Source organism: Pongo pygmaeus, chromosome 12, assembly GCF_028885625.2.
Source record: "Pongo pygmaeus isolate AG05252 chromosome 12, NHGRI_mPonPyg2-v2.0_pri, whole genome shotgun sequence".
Lineage (NCBI taxonomy): Eukaryota > Metazoa > Chordata > Mammalia > Primates > Hominidae > Pongo > Pongo pygmaeus.
The window spans coordinates 23,429,811-23,451,731 of NC_072385.2; the positions used below are offsets into that span (position 1 = coordinate 23,429,811).

General features: G+C 42.0%; 1 pseudogene; it reads left to right on the forward strand.

Annotated features, from left to right (window-relative positions):
* The first annotated feature begins 452 nt into the window (after positions 1–452).
* LOC129030719 (protein fem-1 homolog A-like) lies at positions 453–2,467 on the forward strand (annotated as a pseudogene).
* The last annotated feature ends 19,454 nt before the right edge of the window (positions 2,468–21,921 follow it).

Consider the following 21,921-nt stretch of genomic DNA (forward strand, 5'->3'; position numbering starts at 1 on the left):
CAAAAAATGTTTGTATATATTTTTGTTTGTTCCTAAATAGTATAATGAGCTATGATCTTTCAGGGAAAATGTTGCTCTGATACTAGTTCACAACGTAGAAAATTGCCCTTATATACTTTCAGGAAAGAATTGCAAACAAATGAGCTATTTTCTCTTCTCGAGTAAAGGGACTTCCCAAGCATGGGTGGCAGCTGTTCAAGTCTATCTGGTCAAGAATTCACTAAGATCATAATGTGAAAGTTGCTGAAATGCAGATTTGCACGACAGCCTGCAAATGTTCCTTTGGAGACAAAATGGTTTCTCAGGTCAATAATCTGCATATTTAAAAGTCTCTAGACACCCTAAGATGGCTGCGAGGGAGACGGTGAAGGTTGGCTCCCGCCCGTCTGGGCTCTGATCCTCTGTCTCCCCTCCCTCTGCGGCCTGCTCATGGCCTGGCGGAGGCCGGAACCATGGACCTCCGCACCGCCGTGTACAACGCCGCCCATGACTGCAAGCTGCAGCTGCTCCAGAAGCTGCTCACGGCCGGAGCCGGGAGGAAGGGGACGAGCTGACTGGCTAGGTGCCGGCGGGGGGACGCCGCTGCTCATCGCCGCCCGCTACGGCCACCTGGACGTGGTGGAGTACCTGGTGGACCGGTGCGGCGCCAGCGTGGAGGCCGGTGGCTCGGTGCACTTCGATGGCGAGACCATCGAGGGCGCGCCACCGCTGTGGGCGCCGGCCACCTGGACTTGGTGCGGAGCCTGCTGCGCCGCGGGGCCTCTGTGAACCGCACCACCGCGCGCACCAACTCCACGCCCCTCCGCGCCGCCTGCTTCGAGGGCCACCTGGAGGTGGTGCGCTACCTGGTCGGCGAGCACCAGGCCAACCTGGAGGTGGCCAACCGGCACGGCCACACGTGCCTCATGATCTCGTGCTACAAGGGCCATGGTGAGATCGCCCGCTACCTGCTGGAGCAGGGCGCCCAGGTGAACTGGCGCAGCGCCAAGGGCAACACGGCCCTGCACGACTGTGCCGAGTCCAGCAGCCTGGAGATCCTGCAGCTGCTGCTGGGGTACAAGGCCCGCATGGAACGTGATGGCTACCGCATGACCCCTTTGCTCCTGGCCAGCGTGACTGGCGACACCAACATCGTGGAGTACCTCATCCAGGAGCAGCCCGGCCAGGAGCAGGTCACAGGGGGAGAGGCTCAGCCTGGGCTGCCCCAAGAAGGCTCCTCCACCAGCCAGGGGTGTGCGCAGCCTCAGGGGGCTCCGTGCTGCAGCTTCTCTCCTGAGGAACCACTGAACGGGGAATCTTACCAAAGCTGCTGTCCCACCAGCCGGGAAGCTGCCGTGGAAGCCTTGGAATTGCTGGGATCTATGTATATGGATAAGAAAGGAAATCTGCTTGGGGCCCTTAAACACTAGAGGCTGGCCATGGAGCTGCGTCACCAGCGGGGCGAGTACCTGCCCAAACCGGAGGCCCCACAGCTGGTCCTGGCCTATGACTATTCCAGGGAGGTCAACACCACCGAGGAGCTGGAGGCGCTGATCACCGACCCCGATGAGATGCGTATGCAGGCCCTGTTGATCCGGGAGCGCATCCTCAGTCCCTCGCACCCCAACACTTTCTATTATATCCGTTACAGGGGCGCCGTGTACGCCGACTCGGGCAATATCGAGTGCTACATCCGCTTGTGGAAGTACGCCCTGGACATGGAACAGAGCAACCTGGAGCCTCTGAGCCCCATGACCGCCAGCAGCTTCCTCTCCTTCGCCGAACTCTTCTCCTATGTGCTGCCGGACCGGGCTGCCAAAAGCAGCCTAGGCACCCAGATCGGCTTTGCAGACCTCATGGGGGTCCTCACCAAAGGGGTGCGGGAAGTGGAATGGGCCCTGCAGCTGCTCAGGGAGCCCAGAGACTCGGCCCAGTTCAACAAGATGCTGGCCATCATCCTCCACCTGCTCTACCCGCTGGAGAAAGTGGAGTGCACCCCCAGCCAGGAGCACCTGAAGCACCAGACCATCTACCGCCTGCTCAAGTGCGCACCCAGGGGCAAGAACGGCTTTACCCCTCGGCAGATGGCTGTGGACAAGGATACCACAAACGTGGGCCGCTACCCCGTGGGCAGATTCCCCTCCTTGCACGTGGTCAAAGTGCTGTTCGACTGCGGGGCGAACCGGGACAGCAGGGATTTTGACAACAACACCCCGCTACACATAGCAGCCCAGAACAACTGCCCGGCCATCGTGAATGCCCTGATTGAAGCAGGGGCCCACACGGATGCCACTAACGCCTTCAAGAAGACGGCCTACGAGCTGCTGGAAGAGGAGCTGCTGGAAGAGAAGCTGCTGGCCAGGGTACCATGCAGCCCTTCAACTACGTGACCCTGCAGTACCTTGCGGCCCGGGCCCTGGATAAGAACAACATCCCTTACAAGGGCTTCATCCCGGAAGATCTGGAGGCATTCATCAAACTGCACTGACCTGCCCAGAACATCTGCACCCTCACCTCTCCCCTCTCCTGCTGAGACGGGGGAAATCGGGCTGGGGCATAGCAGATGCTCGTTCTTGCCTCCTGCAGGCACCAGTCAGGAGAAGGGTTCTGCCTCTCATCCCCTTTACCTGAAGACAGGGTCGGAGGTGTTAGCGAGCCTTTGGTGCTAGAAGTCTTCAGAGTCACGTGCTAAGAGGACAGTCTTTCTCTGGGAGCCACTGACTCAGAAATTCTGAGTTAGGAAAAGACACAAGACCTTCCCCACATCCTGTCTGCCTGCGTTAGGGAGGCCTTTGCCTTGTTACTTAGAGGCAGAGGAACTGAAGCCATTCCCTTCCTTCCCTGCTAGAAACACAGGAAGAAGTTGAGGATGGTCTGCCTTCCCTAGTCCTTTTACATGGCCAGGTAACTCCAGCTGCTGAATACAGTGTTAGGACTGGGGGCTCCTGAGATGAGAGTTTGAAAGTCAGGGAATGAGACCACCTCTCATTTCTTCCAGCATGATCACGCCCTGCTCCCGTGCCACCGTAGTACCTGTCAGACGGGCAGGGCTCTGCCCAGGGCAGCCTGCCAGCTGCGTAGCTTTCGGTTAGTTTGGTGTTCTGTTTATTTAATAAGTGGGCAGGTTACAAGCGTTGCACAGAAATTCTGAGATTTTACTGCCTTTTTTTTTTTTAAAGAAAGTTGTTTGTTGAACTCCATAAGTGAATTTCAAGCAGTGAGGATTTTGTGGTGCCTGAGATGGCCGAGGCCGCAGGGAGTGAGCTGTATGTGTGAGGAATTTGGTGAGCGAGATAAATGTCCATGGTGTCGACCCCTAAAACATGGGTGAGCGTACATTTTATATATCTCCACTCTACGGCCTTTTACAGGCTTTCCAATTTTACAGGCCTTTCCAATTTTCCATTCTCATTAGAAAGAGAACTGTGCTTCCAAACAGAAATCAGGAGTGACCACAAAGCCTGACAATACTTTGCCACCCAGCAAGAACTGGCACAATTTGTTTGGGTCTGCATTGCCATAGTGCCCGAGTTAAAACTACAGGCCACTCCACCTTGCAAACCTCACGTGGCCTCTGATTTCATTGTGGGTGCAGCCACAGGTGGCGCTAGCTGTTTTTTCAGCTGCTCCGAGGATTGGGACCCAAGTCATCATGAAAAAGGCCCAGGTACAGTCTTAATGTGATAAATCCACTAGCTAAGAGTTGAGTGCCAAGACAAGCCTTCCAGCCAAGGTTTGGACAAAGTCTCAAGTTCCCATGACTCAGGGTAAGGTGCTGGGGCTGCCAGAGCACCTGCCCCAGCAAGATTTTTCTCAAGAAGAGACTCCATCAGCCCAGACAGACGGGAGCAGGTTCTTGGCTGGTGCAGACAGCAGCAAACAGCAGAAGGGAAGCCATTCTCACTACACCCTCCCTTCAGTAGCCACAGCCAGGCCCTTAGGAGGAGCAGCAACCAGGGGTGTCCAGAAACATCCTCTCCCTGGATGGAAACTAGGTCTCGTTTGGGTTTTTTTTTCTTTTTTTGCCATGTTACTTAGGAAATTATTTATTAATTTACAAGACAGGTTTTATCTCAGCCAAGGTGGGAGATGGCATCCCTGTCCCTCCCAAAGCACAGAGCAGACAAATGAGGCTGTTTACATCACGAGTCTCCATGCTGGTGTATAAGTCATTAAAAAGATATTTTTTTTAAAAAGTCTCTAAATACAGGTTTATGGAATAATTCATAACAGCTTTAAGGAACTATCATAGTACACTGGGAAAGTCACCCATATTGCAGGATAGATTTCTTCTGTTGGCTGGTGAGCATTTGTTTATAGGCGGCCTTGATTCTACCACAGTTTTATAAGTAGTTCTTTTGTTTCTTTAAAAGCAACATTTTGGGACAAAATATTGGGAACAAATAAGGAATATGACTATATTTGTGAAACCCCTTGTTAATTTCCAAGTGATATTTTAAATCTTGAATAAGACATGTATGCTCATAAATAAAGAGGGAAAAGAAATAATTAAATCAATGTTCATAAGAGCTTCTCAGAAAATAAGAAAGAGATAAGTGATAGAACTATAATCTGCAGTCTACCCTAATAGTATATTTGCATCACTTCTTAAACTTTGTTTAGTTTAACATGCTGTTTCTTATTATATGTGAAGAATGCTGTGAGGTAGCACGTCAATGTTTTGCAAATTAATGAACTGATGTTAAAAGAGGTTAAGTGACTGATTTTGTATTTTCATTATCTCAAAAGTGCAACTAAAACTGCACTTAGGATTGCCACTCCTGTCGGGGGCCATGGCTTTGGTCCTATTTTCTGCAAGTCTCTGGATGACGTCTGTCTGCCCACTGCCTCTGAGTGCTCTCCTCACCTCGGCCTTCCTCCCTTATTTTAGTCCAACGCCTGTCACCACTCTTCAGAATCCTCATGAAACTTCAGGAAAATTGACTGGGTAGGGCTTGTTTCAGAATTATCATCCAGCATTCTAGGGCTGATTTAGACTTCAGAGAAAGAAGCAAAAGCACTTATCAAAGTGTCTGTTCTAGAGGTAAGCTCAGAGGCACCATGGCAATCCCCACATTTCCCCAGGATGTCTTCAGAAATACCTGATACTGTCATCTCAGGCCCAGATATCATCCACCAGCTGAAGGCCATGGGCAACATTCACATCTCAGGGTAAAGAGCGTTTTAGAAGTCTGTGGGCAATCACCAGTCAGGCAGGGAGTTCCAGGGGCCAGCCAGTTGTTCCTTTCCTGAGTTAGGAGGCAGTAAGGACATCACGGTGATCATTTCCACTGAAAACACAAATTTAAGTCCACTCTGCTACTCAGCAGTTAATGCTGACTTCTGAAAATTATGAAGTATTTATCACTATGGTCTGCTTCTAGGTTTATCAGTGCAGTAAGCTCAGAAAACTTTCATTCCTTCAGTATATCCAGCTCCAGCTAATCAGGTAGGGAACAATGAAAACAGGTTGACATTTGATTCAGAGGTACTGGAAAGAAAGTGGACCTGGCAACAAAGTGACTGCACTTACAATCCCCCAACCTAATGTCATCAGGGTCCAGGGTAGAACATCTGGGGCTACTGGGGAGAGAAGCCAGTTTCAGAGGCTGTCTATTATAAGCAGCTCCGATTAACATCTTAGGACCACAAGACAAATTATCATTGGTATTTGAAGGCAAAAGGTCGTGGATGTTCTGGGCCTGGGTAAGTATATGAGTCTAACTCACAATTCTCAGAAAGGCCCTCTGGGTCCATTCCCAGTGTATTTACAAAATGCCTGAAACACAGTGGGGTTTGAGCAAATGATAGAATGAATGATTATGGAAAGACAGTTCTCTAACCTCCTCTACTATATACTTTTGAGAAAGGTTCTCAGAATGTATGGTTAAAGTATTGTATAGGTTGAGCATTCCTAATCCAAAAATCTGAAATTCACATTTTTGAATGCTGACACAATGTTCAAAGGTCATGCTCAAAAGGAAATGCTCATTAAAGCTTTTTAGATTTCAGATTTTTGAATTTGGGGTGTCAACCAGTAAGTTTAACGCAAATATTGAAAAATATTTTAAAAATCCAAAACACATCTTGTCCCGAGAATTTTGGATAAGGAATACTCAACCTGCATTTCAATTGTTTGCTTGTTTGCTCTGTCATCAAAAATGAGCCAGGTGCGGTGGCTCATGCCTGTAATCCCAGCACTTTGTGAGGCTGAGGTGGACGGATCACTCGAGGAGTTGGAGGCCTGCCTGGCCAACATGGCAAAACCCTGTCTCTACTAAAAATTAAAAAAAAAAAATTAGTCTGGCATGGTGGCAGGCTAATTTTGTAATCCCAGCTACTCAGTAGGCTGAGGCAGGAGAATCGCTTGAGCCCAGGAGGCAGAGGTTGCCGTGAGCCAAGATTATGCCACTGCACTCCAGCCTGGGTGAGAGAGTGAGACTCTCTCAAAAAAAAAAAAAAAAAAGAATGAGTTTCTTCAAGAGAGAAATTGTACCTTGTTCATGTCCATCACTCCCATCGATAATATGGTTCCATTAGAACTCAGTCCTTATGAAACTCCATTCATTAAGGACAGTTTTTTCAGAAGGAATGGACCAAGTAAGAGCAATTACTTATTGTCATATAGCTCAGATGAGAAAGGGCTGGGATTTGAGAAAAGGCTCTATTACTGAATAGGATCTGAGTGGATGGATTCCACCACAGACGTAAAGCAAGACTACAGTAGTCTGTCCAACAGGATTGAGTGATAGCAGGCTGTGGTGCAAGTAAGTAGATATCCACGAAGGGTTGCAAATGAAATGTTGACCTGTCCAAACAGACGGATGCAGTATGAGACAATTTATCCTTACAAGAAGGATAGCAAATTGGAATTAAGAATATTTGTCATTTCAGTGGAGGGTCCAAGACAATGGTCCAGGATCCAGGACTTGGGAACCCCATCCTGAGGACGATGACAGGTAACAAAAAAGGATCAAGCTGAAGCTCAGAAATCAGACTTGGGTGCCCTGAGAGCAGGAGACTAAGGAACAGACTGAGATCCACTTACCAGAACCAGAGTATTGTCTCTGCATTAGCTCAGAGACAAAGAAAAAATGATGAAACCACAGCTGGTAGACACGTAGTCATGTAAATCTCCCTACCATCATTGTAGGATTCGTGCTGAAAGTCAAGGCAATGGTTAAGCTGCAAGAGGGCTGTAGGTGGCCATAGCTCAGGAAGGAAGGGTCTTTCAGAGACTAGAAACTAGGCCTGAGCTAAAATATTTGCAATCTTGGATTTTCTTGAGGATGTTCATTCTACTAACAAACAAACACCAATTTAATTTCCTGATGTTTATTTTGGGAGGTTTACAAGAATTAATTTCCTTGGAAGTAATTTTTTTAAACATCCATTATAGAAAATTCTTTTTCTCACTTGTGAACACCTCTGAAAATGAAGTATTATTTATAAAAGTTGGTACCTGTTGAACTATTAGAGAGTTGTAGGGAAAAGCCTTTACAGGGTTCACAAGAAAAAGCCTTCTCCAACTATGCCTTACAGATGTATTTTTAAATAATGACTTGACATGTACATCGTTAGTTTAATATCTTACCTAATTTTCCAACAAACTAATTCAATGTTGTTTGCAATGCACTAAATGAACAAAAGATAAACTGGGTAATAGAGAATCCAGAGAGCCTAGTGGTCCATGAAATCACTAGATTTGCAAAGCTATTTTCTCTTCAGCACTGTGCACTATCTCAGAACAAAATCTCTTGGCAAAGCACTTTAGTGGCAACCAATGGATTAGAATATAGAGACATTAGGAATGCCACATGGGGTCCAATCAATGCTCCTTCCAGGCCAGCCTAGTGCAAAGGCAACATGAGAGGATTTTGGAGCGTGAGGTTGCCCGATGTGTTATCAGTTTGTAGTGTTGGAATTATTTAACATATCTTCCCGAAATCATTTTGTGAACTAACATGTAACTCTAATCTATCATTTTATGCAAATCCCTTCATTTTTTCCCACAGCTCTCCCTCTTTGTGTTAGAGTTCCATTAATGTAATGCCCAATATGTGAAGAGAAATAACATTCCCATTTATCTACTTGGAGACTTGCAAACATTTCCTGAAACCTTAAATTCTTCCTGATTCTTTAAACTCTCCCCGATTCTTTAAATTCTCCCCATTCCACTTTTCTCTGCAGCAAGTAGCTCTCAATGTGTAGTCCTCAGATTGGCAGCATCCACTGGACAACTGCTAGAAATGCACATTCTCAGGCCTCACCCAAGATCTACTGGATCAGAAGCTCTGGGGTGGAACCCAACAACCTGCATTTTAACAAGCCCTCCAGATGACTCTGAAGCATGCTCCATACTGACAACTAATGCAATGCATTATGCTAAATTTGCCCACCCACCCTCTGGCAAAAGTAACATCTAATTGCATTTACTTTTTAGTTTGATGAGTACTTACCTTGGTATCTTTTAATTCACCTGATGTTTCTGTTGGTAACAAAACCAACAAAAACGTTGTAAATTTGGTACACTGAAATACAAAATAAGAGTAAAGGAGAGGACACTGGTAGTGAAATCAACAAGTATAAAGCAGTTTGGGGCAATTCACTTTAGGGACAGGCATTATATCTCAAAAACCCAGTGAGCATCACATTATAGAAGCACAGCTCCAAAGGTGATGATTTCAAGTGAGGACCCTTCAGTCACAAAGAGAGGATTAGTTCACATTCATTATTTCCAAATTTCCCTCACCAAAGCACACATTATTAAGGCATTTTTGAGACATTTTTATCAAAATGAAAATGTGTTTGACAAATAATGGAGCAAACTGAGATATATTAAATATTTACTTGTTTGAATATCTGAAGACACTAGAAAGGTGTCCTTAATTTACTCTGTCTTATATGAAATGTAAACCAATGCTATCCATTAGCTTCTAAACATGTTCCAACCGATGCATGTTCCAACTGCTCCAGCCCTGTTGCATAGGATAAGACTCAGTTTTTTCAGTATGAGCAGACCAAGTAAGACCAATTGCTTATTGTCATTGAAGTTTGTGGTTTCTGATCACATTTTATAAGGGCAAAATACAATGTATTTAATCATCATGATGGCCACTCTTTATACATAACTTTTTAAAAACTTAAATGCAAACTTCACGACCTTTGCCTCACACTGAATGAGGCCTCATAACAAGCCCTCCAGCTGACTCTGTACCAACAGAAGTCTGATTTCACATTTCATGAGTGTTTGTTGAAAGAGAATATGTGTCCCTGTGTTCTGCTGGGCATTTCTGAAGGATATTGACCAGAACAGCATATAAATCCTATGCTAGCTGTATCAGAGATTGGCACAATGGCAGAAAGAATATCTCTGAGAATTTACATCCTGGCAGAGGCAAATCAATCAGTCAACTATGAAGTAAAACATTGTTAAATTCAATTGGAGAAAGAAGTTGAAATTTTCTAATATTCTTTGTCATCTAATATCTGATATGTTTTTCTCCATTCAGTTACTCTTCTCTGGATTTCAAATACAATTTCTAATAATAAACATGTACCAATTCTATCATCAAGCTATGTTCTTTACATTTCTGTTCTTGATAATTATATACTAGTCTTTCAATATGAAGATAATGTCTCTGACCCAATATTCACAGTGTATGTGCCTCGAGTTGTTATGTTTTGCAAGAGAAATAAGTTTATTTTGATCTGATGCATTTTCTTTCCCAGTCTTCATGTGACCAACAGCACCAACTGCAAGACTATCTGTCACCTGAGTGTGGCTTGCAACCAAGCACATGTGGGAATTCAGTGAAGGCCCCTGCCTTGGTCTCATTATCAACAGGAACCAGCCAAAGACAGTGGTCACTCTTTATCCATGTAAATAGACACTGTAATTTATTTTCAAAAAAATCCAAAGGACAAAATCTGAGGCCATTGTAATATCAGAAATTGGCACTGTGAGTACTTGGAAGATGACAGTTGATAAACCTGGGAGGTTTACAATGGCTAGATTGTCAGAAGGAGTTAAGTGTATGTTCCAATAATAAGAGAACAAGAAAAAAGAATGCCCTGGTGATGTGTACATTTAAAATACAGTGGTACATGTTAGGAAAACCAAAAATCAATCCATGAACTTTGAAATGAAGGGAGATAGTTCTTAGAGAACTAGAGGAACTGGACTTGAGATCCAAGTTTACAATTTACTCAATTTTTTAATAGATACTTTAAGTATGGAAAATTTAATTTTATTCTTATAGATAGTAACATATAACACAGAATATAAAGTCCATTAAATTAAGGTGGTTATAGATCCTGGTTTTCTTGACACTCCTATATCATGCTGATGGTTCCTGTGTGAATATTAACATTATCCCCTTCAATTCACAAGTGTCTTGTGGTGTGTGCGTGTGTGCATGTGTGCGTGTGTAGCTTTTGGTTTTATTCTTGTTTGTTTGTTTTGCAAAAATGAAGTGATAGCAAACATGTGATCCTGAAACTTTCTTCACTGAATACGTGTCTTAGAATCTTTATTTCTCTTATTATTCAAAATAATTCCTTTTTTAACCTACTACTCACTCATCATTAAATATAGTTATTTAATCCTCCTTTAAAACCACTTGAATTGTTTTAAATTTTGCTCTACTGCAAATAATTTCATCATATTCTTTTAACCTATAACTGCACATATGTTTTAGTATTTCTGTAGGTTAAATTTTGGAAATGGCATCAGATCAGAAAATTAACATTAAAATCATAATCAATATTCCCAAATATAGACACATTTTTGAATCTTCAATTTAATCACTTTCATACAATTTCAACTTTCCTTAATAATACTTCCAATTTAAACTAAGGAGCTTTAATTGTTTAGGACCACAAAGATTTCTATCAGAGGGAGGACAAAATGTGAAATATTTCATTTTGTAATTTATTTGTTGCAAAAAACATCACTGCTGTTTGGAAATTGAGAAATTGTCCAAACAAGTACACTATGGACAACAAATGTCGTGAACTGCCTGTCCGCACTGAGGTTTGAGAGCCACAGGAGACTTGAGACTTCTTCCAAGACAGTTTAAAGAAGTCTCATTTATTTGTCTTTTTATACAATGTAGCAAATCAATATATTAAATATCATAAGAACACCAAGTTTTCTTACATATAAAACTGGAATAACTTATCAAACAAAGCTGTTCCATGTAACTGAGAACTCATTAGCCCTGAGGTCCTAGGACTATATGAAGTCAGTGCAATAGCAGGCGATAGTCTCTCATGTGCAACTAGGGCTGCTGGTGGGGAAAAGTACAACATACCAGATTCATCAGTGATGTGGCTGGATCGTTGGGTGTGAGAAATGCACCAGCCCTGACTCAGAGATGCCCTCTCTTACTCATCTTCCTGGCATTCTGGTGCTGAACACCTGTGCCACCCATAGTGACCTGTGACCGAGGACAAGGGCACAAACACTTTCCCTATCTCCCTGTCTTTTTTCTTTCCCTCTTTTCCCTTTATTCATTCCACCATCCTTCTTCCTCCCCCTCACAACCACAACTCTTTTCATATCATCAACAAATGGCAAGTACAGGCCCTGAGGAAGACACAGCTGACTAAGACAGAGCTTCTGCCCTTGAAAAGCCTCTGATCTAGTCTGGGAGACTGACGTATAATCAGAGGATCAGACAGCCTGATGGACACCATGATCATGTGCCTGACACCTTAGAATAAAGAAAATGTGGCAACTCATGTTGCTAGGAGGAATCAGGACAGCTTTGCAGAGCACCTGGCATTTGTGATGTATCTGGAAGTTCATTGTCTTTGAGTGTAGGAAACAACCGTTGGAGCATATAGGCTGGACCTAGGAACCCTGGGCTCTGCACCAAACACAGGCTGCTGAATGGAAGATAGGTGACATTGTCACTGTCCTCAGTCACTGCCCTGGCTTGCCTAGAAGGCAATAAATTAGGTTTTTATAGGTGCTGTGTACTTGTACCTAAAGACGTCACTGCTAGCTGAGGGGAAATAAGGCCCTGAAGATTGTTAGGGCAGTGAAATTATTATTTAAGATACTGTCATGGGAAATATATGACGTAATACATTTAGCAAAGCCCATAGAACTGTACAACACAGGGACTAAACCCTAATATAAATTGCGGATGTTAGTTAATCATAATGCATGAATATTAGTTCATCAATTGTAACAAGTGTGCCACACCAACACAAAATGTTAATAATAGGAAAAACCAGAGGCTGGTGGGGGAAGAGAGTATACAGGAACCCCATATATTTTGCTCACATTTCCTGTAAACCTAAAACTGGTCTAAAAATCAGTCTATTAATTTTTTCAAACACCCTGAAACAGTATGTCTATCTTCCCTTAGCTCCCTGCCTTTGTGAAAATAAGAGCAGAATTTTGGTTTTTCTTCTTTAGGACAAGAATTATATTTTTATAAAAATTCCTCCATTATGTTTGATATATCTGATTATTTCTTTAATAACTGATCAAACACTTTAATATTAATGAAGGTAGAGCCAATAGGCTATCCTGGTAGATTGGAAGAGACAGTGAGAGAAACAGAGGCATAAAGGATGATGCTGAAGTTTTTGGCTTGAGCAAGAAGCAGCAGGGCTGGTACTAGGGTGAGCCAAGTGAGATGCTGAGGGCATAAAATTTAAGGAGGCCCTTGCATAGCCATGCGAAAGCAAGGTCAGCACTTCCTTGATGCTCTGAATGCCTTAAAGCTTGTGCCTAAGTGTTTGGCTTACTTCACTCTTGTCCTAGTCCTGACTGGATCAATGGTATCGCCATCCACTGAGTTGGTGCAGGCTGAGCAGAAGCAAATTTGGGGAGGCTGGATTGAATATAGAAGCCTGGTTCTGGACATGTTGACTTTGAGATGGCCATTGAACACTCTGTGGAGACATCAGGTAGTCAGCTGGATCTCTGAGTCTATATCTCAGGAAAGAGGCTGAGACTAAAGTTATGTATTTAGAAGTTTTCACAAGCCTAGATGAAGTCATGAAGAAAGTGAGTGTGGATGGATAGTTAGATAGATAAGGGAAGACTTTCAAGGCCTGAGCCATGAAATGCTTGTATTTGTCAGAAAGAAAAATAGGAGCCAGCAAGGAACCTTGAAAAAGAGCAGGCAATAAGAGAAGGAACACTGGCAGTGTATATTCCTGGAAGACAAGACAATGCTTCAAGGAGTAGAGAGTAATAAATTATTTCATGCTGCTAGAGTTGAGTTAGACAAAGCTTGAAACTTGAACTTTGGTGTTAGCAGCATTGAGGTCATCGACGATGTTGACTAAAACAGTTTTAGTGGAGAGATGACAACAAAAGCCTGAACAGAGTGCACTGAAGACAGAAGAAGAGAGGAGAGAAATTTGATTCTGCAAATACATAAAACTCTTTCAAGGGCTTCTTTTAGAAAGAGGAAGGAAGATAGAGAGAGAGAGAGAGAGACAGACAGACAGAGTGAGAGAGGTGAGAGAGAAGCCAGAGTGGGAAGAGAGATCCAGAATTTAATACTTTTCCAGTTTTTCCAACTTGCTTCCCAACCCCTTATCTCTGGGTTTAGCAGTGGATACTTTGAGATTCTAATATTTATCTCCTCAGAAGGTGAGATGCAGAAGAGGAGATAGGAAATTGAGATAATAACTACTTTCTTCTGATGGGTGGGAAAAATTCTATATGAGAGTTTTTCTACCAAGACACAGGTGAAAGGAAGTGGCAACATGTGGCAATTCATCTAAGATCAGCAACTTTTTTTCTCTCTTTTAGTTTGTTGATTTGGAAGTTATTTGTCTGGCTCTGCAACTGAATCATTATTTGCTTTACCAGTTTTTCTAAAGTTTCACATACAGATGCCAGTTAAGAAAGAATACATTTCAGTATGTCAACTTTTGCTTACCAAAGAGGATCTAAAAGTGTGTTCCAAGGTAATTTTAACGGACTTTTTCAAGATAGTTCATCTTTTAGTAGATCTGCAGAACAGTAAATATAACTTGATAATCACGCCAAACATTTCTTGCATTGTAAAATTGAATTGGCAGCTTTGCATAATAAAGGGCTAAAATTATGACCCACACAAGATTTGCCTGAAACTTGATTGTTCAGGCTCAAGATTCTCTACTGAATACTCTTGTGCTTGCTTTTGTATTTATCCATTTTCATGTAACTGCTTAGAACAGACATTTCTTTTTAAATCTTTTTTCATAAAAATAAATTTTAATAAATATGCCAAACTCATTCAATGGCATCCATCATATCATATGTATTATATAAATACATATTTTACCATTATAATTGACAAACCAGCAATTATGAGCTTGATTCTTTGTGGATGCATTAGGAGCAGTGTTTCTTCATAGGATATAATATTTAATAATTTCTTATTCTTTACTGCTTGCTGCACTGTAAGACGTTTATAAAATGAGTTGCTTTTGGGGTGTGAAATGAGCAATCATCAGAGGAAAAGCATTAAGGACAAGAAAATGGAGTGAGGATCATGAAGAACTTGCATTTCTTTCTCAAGGTCGTGGGTAAATTTCAGCTCCATGGAAAATCTTGAGAAAGAATCCAGCAAGAATGAGATCATGAAATGTTAGCTTTCCCCAAGTAGAAATTCCATAATAGAACTATAAAATTGCTGCTTACAAATTTTTTCTTCTAAATTCTACTTGAAATTAGGGAATTGAAAGGGCCAGGAGGGACCTTGGAATTCATCTAATCTGAACCCATTATGCATAGGAAAAGCTAAGCTGAGCCATTTTGCAAGTCACACTAATGTGACATGGAAAATACTAGAACCTAAGGTTCTGAATTACTGTTTCAGGTGTTCATCTGCTACAACAAACATTTATCAAACACCTAGTAGGTATAAGAGATCATTTAAACCCACCCCAAAGGATACAAAGTTGAGGAAAGCACTCTTTGCCTTTGCAGAAATCACAATCTATTACCAAAGCATATGATAGAAATTTCAATATCTAAAACACAAGATCTAATTTGTTAAGTGCCATGAGAATGATGTAAGAGTTTAAGAAGTGAGAGACACAATGAAGTGTGGGCAAGCCAGTATGTTTCTTGAAGGAATAGCACTTAATTTGTGATGTGAAGGTAAAATCCCAGTAAAGAAAAATGGGGAAGAAGATGGTAAGCCTGGCAGAAGGAATATTATTAGCAAGTGCAGGAAAATATACTCTAATCAAAAAGAGCAAGTAGCCTCCTAATGTGACTGGATTTCAATTTACCTTTACATTTTTCTATCATGCTATTTCATGCCCATAAATTATGGCAATAGCCTAAACGAACTTGAATATCAGACCAAATTGACTTGTCCTATGTAGTAACCCACTCAAGTTTCTATGCAGAAAATAACCTGACCCCCATTCTCTGAGATTTGAGAAAAAAATTTGTGTATCCTTTACTAAAGTTTGGAATGTATTTTGGAAGGAAAGCGGAAAAGAGAACGAATATGTCCTGACCACATGTATTACTCATTTTCTCTGAAAGCCATACCCTGCCCTTTTATCTGCTCAGCTCTGAATGTTAGTCTCACAATTAGGTTTAGCTAAGTGAAGGCAGAGGAGCGGGCATCCAAAGGGTGGAAGGGAAGGAAAAGCCAGACTATTTCTTTTCACTCTCTGTACTTGAAGTAGCATCTCTTCCCTGGTTTCAGTTCCTGTTGTGCAGTCTTTGCCATGCTTCCAGCCTGGCAGCCTCGGCATTTCCTAAGCAGTTCCTTCTCCATGATTCCAGGTCCTGCTGAGGCCCCAACTCAGAGAATTCTGCAGTGCCACCACCTCCCTTTGAGCTCCATTTCTGATATCATAGAGACTTTCTGTTGTTGCTAACCTCTGGGTGCTTCACATTTCCTTATTAACCTCTTCCACTCTTCCAATATAGGATATTTAAAAAGCATATCACTGAAATGTTAAAAAGCATAACTGCCTTTAGATATAATTAAACAAAGGGCCTCAAACAAAGTTACCAGGGACCTGCCTCTTTCTCCCTATTCCTGGACTCTTCTGTGCTCTATTTGCATTGTCTTTGATGTCAGGCTAGTTCTTTCTATATAATTTGAAAGATGACTATTGCTTGGCCCAAGTCTCATATTATGGCTCATAATCCAAATGAAAAAGAGATTCTCTATTTTCCAGAAACCCTGTATTAAATCTCAAAGTTGAATTTGACTGATTTGCTAGAGGGTAGGGTGATGAAGTTCTCTGGTGTTGGTCATTGGAGAGGGGTAAATGTTGTTTCAGCCTCATTCAAGTTTTATGGAGCAAGGCATAGCATCTACTCAAAAGAAGAGCTACTGGGCAAACAACAGCCATCTAATACAGAGAGATGCTGAAAATTATCTATTTGCTCCTCCATATCCACTCTTCATCCTTTTCTAACCTGATTTTGTGCAAAGGAAGCTCACCTCCTTGTCCACTCTCTTCCTTTGTCCTCTGACTTTATGTCAAGTGTGGCCAATGGAGCACATTGCCATGGGATTGGAAAGCAAAAGGAAAGAGCCTTAGTGGGGTTTATTCCACCCTCACCTGGCCAGGCAGGGATGTGGCAGTGGCGGTGGCAGCATCCCTCACTGAAGCAGCTCTTGCTGGGTAGTGTCTCCCATGTGCAGCTTCCCCAGTGCTCTGATAAGAGCTTCCACCTCCCCCATCCCTACAGGCCTGATGGTGGGAATGGCCTTCACCACCACGAGTCCCTGGGTGCCTCACTGCTTCTAGTGGGCTCCTTAGCTTTGTCCATATGCTGAATGAACTCTTGATTAAACCGTCTTCAGGTATCCTTTTTTTTAGCATGCCAACTGATCCAGCCAGGACCTGGTACTTATGGGTTAAATGATTATTGCCACTTTCTGGCTGACAAAGCCAAGCTTAAACATTTTCAGAAACTTACTAAAGACCACACGATGAGGAGGAGGTGGTGTTGGGACTGAAATTTTTGTTTATTTGCCTTCAAAGTCTGGATCTTAAAAGAACAATTTCTCCCCCTTTGACAGACATAAACCCAAGAGCATCTATGCCATTGTCATGTGCCTTGTCTGTCTACCTTCTACATACATCCGAGTATGATGGGCCAGGCCGACAGGGATTTTGGCTTCCTTAGCAAAATTGGCTCTTAAGTTACAAAGAAAAACAAAATAAGATGGAGAATCCCCTCTCTTACATTCACAACTTCCTGGCTGACTCCAGTTTGCTTTTTGATAATATTCACATTCCACTTCTTATAGTCTGTGAGTAAATGGGCCTTTCATAAGCCCATCCAAAGGGTAACTTATAATTTTCATTCTGTCCCCTCTCCTTGCACTTTTCTTAAAGTGAATTGCTAGTTAATGCCTGAGAGAGTAAAATTCCTGATCCAATTTTTTCACAAAATGTGTAGTTTTATGTGGAGGAAATAGGAGTCTGGAAGATACTCAGTCTCGATGAACTTTACTCCTCTGAGGAAAGTTAGCAACAGGGATAGGAGTCAGTAGAGGCACACTCATTAGTCACCAGCTCTGATTGTAAACAGTGGGATAATCGGTTTCAATTCTTTACCATAGAACTTTCCCTGGCACCAGATTCATGTAAGCATAATTCAGAAATGTAAGTGGACAACAGCTTATTGTCCAAGGCTCCCAAGGACCAAAAGAGAAGGTGTGAAAATAAAAGCTTAAAAGTAGCCAAGTAACTCTGACCTGGAGTGCTGAAGTTCATTCCCTTTCTACATCATTTCCATAATATCTCCATACCCAAATGGTATCCCAGAATACACGAAGGAATTAGGAAGTCTAAGAAGTTAAATGGAAAATAATAGCAGGGGTAAAGTGCAATTAATGCCATAGGCAGGAAAGGCAAATACACTGATTTAGCTGAGATTTAACACAACTTTGGAATTCAACTTGGCAAAGCAAGAGGGGACACTGGAAAAGCCATACCTTGCTAAGAGAGAAAGTAGCTTTCTATTCTGAAGCAGCTATATATGTGCAGTCATAGAAGGCCCAATCTATGAGAGAAATGAGCAGTCCAGTTTATGGAAAGAATCTAATGCAAGAAGGCATTTACTTGTAGCTAAATCACTGATCTTGAGGGATCAAGGAAGATAGAAACCTTATTTAATGACAAGGTAACAAAAACAGAAATAATACTTTTAAAATTATTTTTAAAATCTTACTTGTGATGCATTCTAATGTCCCAGAGTTGTGTGGGCTTTTCTCCACAAGTACAGATTCACAAAGGGTGATACATGTACAGAATGTGCAGGTTTGTTACATTGGTATACACATGCCATAGTGGTTTGCTGCACCCATCAACACATCATCTACATTAGATATTTCTCCCATTGCCATCCCTCTCCTAGCCCCTCACCCCCTAATAGGCCCCATTGTGTGATGTTCCCCTCCCTGTGTCCATGTGATCTCATTGTTCAATTCCCACTTGTGAGTAAGAACATGTGATATTTTGTTTTCTGTTCCTGTGTTAGTTTGCTGAGAATGATAGTTTCCAGCTTCATCCATGATTATTTTGAGAAAAGTTTAGAGTAAAACAAAGGATAGACCAAGGGCCTCTGTGGTCAGAGTTTGTGCTCTGAAAGGGGGTCCCTTTCTCCATGGTGCTAGGCAGTCACGGTGATACGCAGACAAAACAGAAATGATCTCCCTGTTTTCTTCAACAAAGTTCCAATTATTCCCAGCATCTTCACAATGGGTGAGAACGAACCTCTGTTGAGTGCAACATGCTCCATGGTTTGTGTTTCTTTACTTTTTTGGTTTGCTGCAAGGTTGCAGGCTCCTTTGTAGTCTACAAACACCTTGAGAGCAGGGATGGCCTTTACTCATCATTGTTCTTATTCCTTAGCTCAAGGCCTGGACACATAGCAGGCATTTAATAAAGTGAGTTCTGTTAACCTCATCTTTAAATGTTGTTGTTGTTTTCTTTTCAGGAGAAAAACTTATTTAGGTTACACACATACACACACACCACATGCATTCACACTCTGGAAAAGTAAATCCAACACATACACACACACAAAGAACAATTGATGTAAAAAATAATAACGGTAAATGGAAGGCAATAAAGCATTTATTTTTATACTAAAATTAAAAAATAAGATATGAAGAAAGCTGAGCATAAAAGATTGACATATACAGAAGCTACAGGCAAACAGACCCACAAAGCATTATTTCATGTCTTCGTGTATTGATTTTTTTTTCTCTAACATGGGGAATGAGGTAGGATTTCCATTGCCTCCCACTTTCTGTTGGCTGCTGATGGCTACATTTCCTTTTCTGAGAATCTCACATATTGACCATAGATATTGTTGTCACTAAATTAACCACAGGCACCATTAATCAAATAGGAATTAGTGAAAGGGAAAGAGGTATAGTGGGTTGAATAATTTTTCCCTAAATGTATACGCATCTGTGTCTTAGTTCATTTGAGCTGCTATAACAAAAATACCATAGACTAGGTAATTTATAAAGAAAAGAAAATTTACTGCTTATAGTTCTGGAAGCTGGGAAGTGCAAAATCAAGATGACTTCCTATTCAGTGTTTGGTGGGGGTTTACTCACTGCTTCATAGATGGTGCCTTTTTGCTGCGTCCTCACATGGCAGAAAGGTTGACCAAAGTCCCTGAAGCCTCTTTTATAGGGTATTAATCCAATTCATGAGGAATCTGTGTTCATGGCTTAATCACCCCACCCCCAAAAAAAAGCCACATCTCTTAACACTCTCATATTGGGGATTAAGTTTGAACATATGGGCTGGGCATGGTGGCTCATGCCTGTAATCCCAGCACTTTGGGAGGCTGAGGTGGGTGGATGACCTGAGGTCAGGAGTTCGAGACCAGCCTGGCCAACATAGTGAAACCCTGTCTCTACTAAAAGTACTGGGCGTGGTGGCACACACCTGTAATCCCAGCTACTAGGGAGGCTGAGGCAGGAGAACCACTTGAACCCAGGAGGTGGAGGTTGCAGTGAACTGAGATGGTGCCACTGCACTCCAGCCTGGGTAACAGAGCAAGACTCTGTCTCAAAAAAAAAAAAAAGTTTGAACATATGAATTTTGGGGGTACACAAACATTCAGAGCATTCCAACCTGGAACATCAGAATGTGACCTTATTTGAAAAGAGAATCTTTGTAGATATATTTGGGATATAAAAAGGATTCTGGGATAAAACCATCCTGGATTTACAGTGCATACAAAAATCTAATGTAATGACTGATGTCTGTATGAGGAGAGGGAAAAATACAGAGACACAGAGGATAAGGCCATTTGTAAACTGTAGCAGAGATTGGAGTTATCCTGCCACAGACCAAGAAATGCAAAGGCCCACAAGAAGCTGAAAGAGGCAAGGAAGGATTGCAGCCTTCCAAGGAAGGGTGTCCCTGCTAACACCTTGATTTTGGACTTCTGACCTTCACAACAGTGAGAGAATACATTCTTGTTGTTTAAGCCACCCAGTTTGTGGTACTTTGTTACAGTGGCCTCAGGAAACTAATACAGGAGGTTTTTTGTTTAGCATATTACAGGATATTGACTTGAGTAGGAACTCAGATTCCATAGAGATAGTTGGATGAGGTCTATGTATTAACACCACATGGAATATGAACTCTATAAGTGGGAAGCATTGTTTCCAGGAAGAGCAAATACCACATTCCAACCATATTGATGGTTGTTGAGTGAGGGCCCTCTTATTCTACGAGATTCCTGTCAAAACTACCTTATCAGCAACTGTCTGGCTGAGAGCAAGAATAATCTTTCGCCTCTTTTATACACATATTTTATGTAGTTAAATAAATAAATGTTAATTTAAATTAATAAAAATCATACTAAAGCAATTTCTAAAAATATATTTATCAGCAACTTTTCTTTTTTAGGTCGTCAATAGAATAATGAAATCCATGAAAAATCCTCAGGTTTTCAGAGTTTCATCTTGATAGCTTATCATTCTGTCAAACTATAGGCTGAGGGAGAAACATTCTGCAGCTTCCCCTAGAAGACCCACTTTGGATCCACCTTTCCACAGAGGCATTTTTCAGGATTTCTGTGTCTGGATTTCTCCCTGGGAAAACCAGGGATAAAATCATCAGTCACATTAATTGCAGCCCAGGGAATGTTCAGGTGGCACACGTGACTAGACCAGTGGTAGAAGGCATGCAGGACTTAGGATTTCACATTTCTTTACATTTGACCTTTACATTTCTAACAAGAAAGGCATTGTTTATTAATGTCTTCATTTTACACAGGAAAAAAAATGAAGATCAGGATAGTTAAGGCAGTAATTTTCCTATGTTTTTCACTCTTTTGAGAAACGGGCTGGCCCTGGGAGATAGGCTGGAGTGAGAAGGAAGAAAAGGCAGCCTAGCTTTTATCCAATCAAAGTCAAAAGTCTTACGGACACACCTTTGCAATACCTCCCTTGGAAGTGACTTAAGTGTTATGTATTTCCATGTGCCCTTATTTTAGTAATTTTTCCATGGGAAAACAAACCCATGACCCAGTAAAATTTGACAAAGTAAATCGCCTAAAATTTCACAACAAAACTCCCCCTAAATGGCGGTGGGAAACCACAGTTAGAAACAAATTTTGGCCTACTATTTTTCAACTAATTTTGAAAATAGTGGTAAAATACACATAACATAAAATTTAGCATCTTAACCATTTTTAAGTGTGCAGTTCAATAGTGTTAAGTGAATTACATTGTTGTGTAATCAATGTCCAGAACTTTTCCATCTGTCACAACTGAAACTCTATCCCCATTAAATAACTCCTCATTTTCCCCTCTCCTCAGCTCCTGGCAACCATAATTCTACTTTCCATTTCTATGCATTTTATTACTTTAGACACTTCACATAAGTGGATTCATAGTATTTGTCTTTTTGTGGCTTGCTTATTTCACTTAGCATGTCTGCAAGATGCATCCACGTTGTAGTATT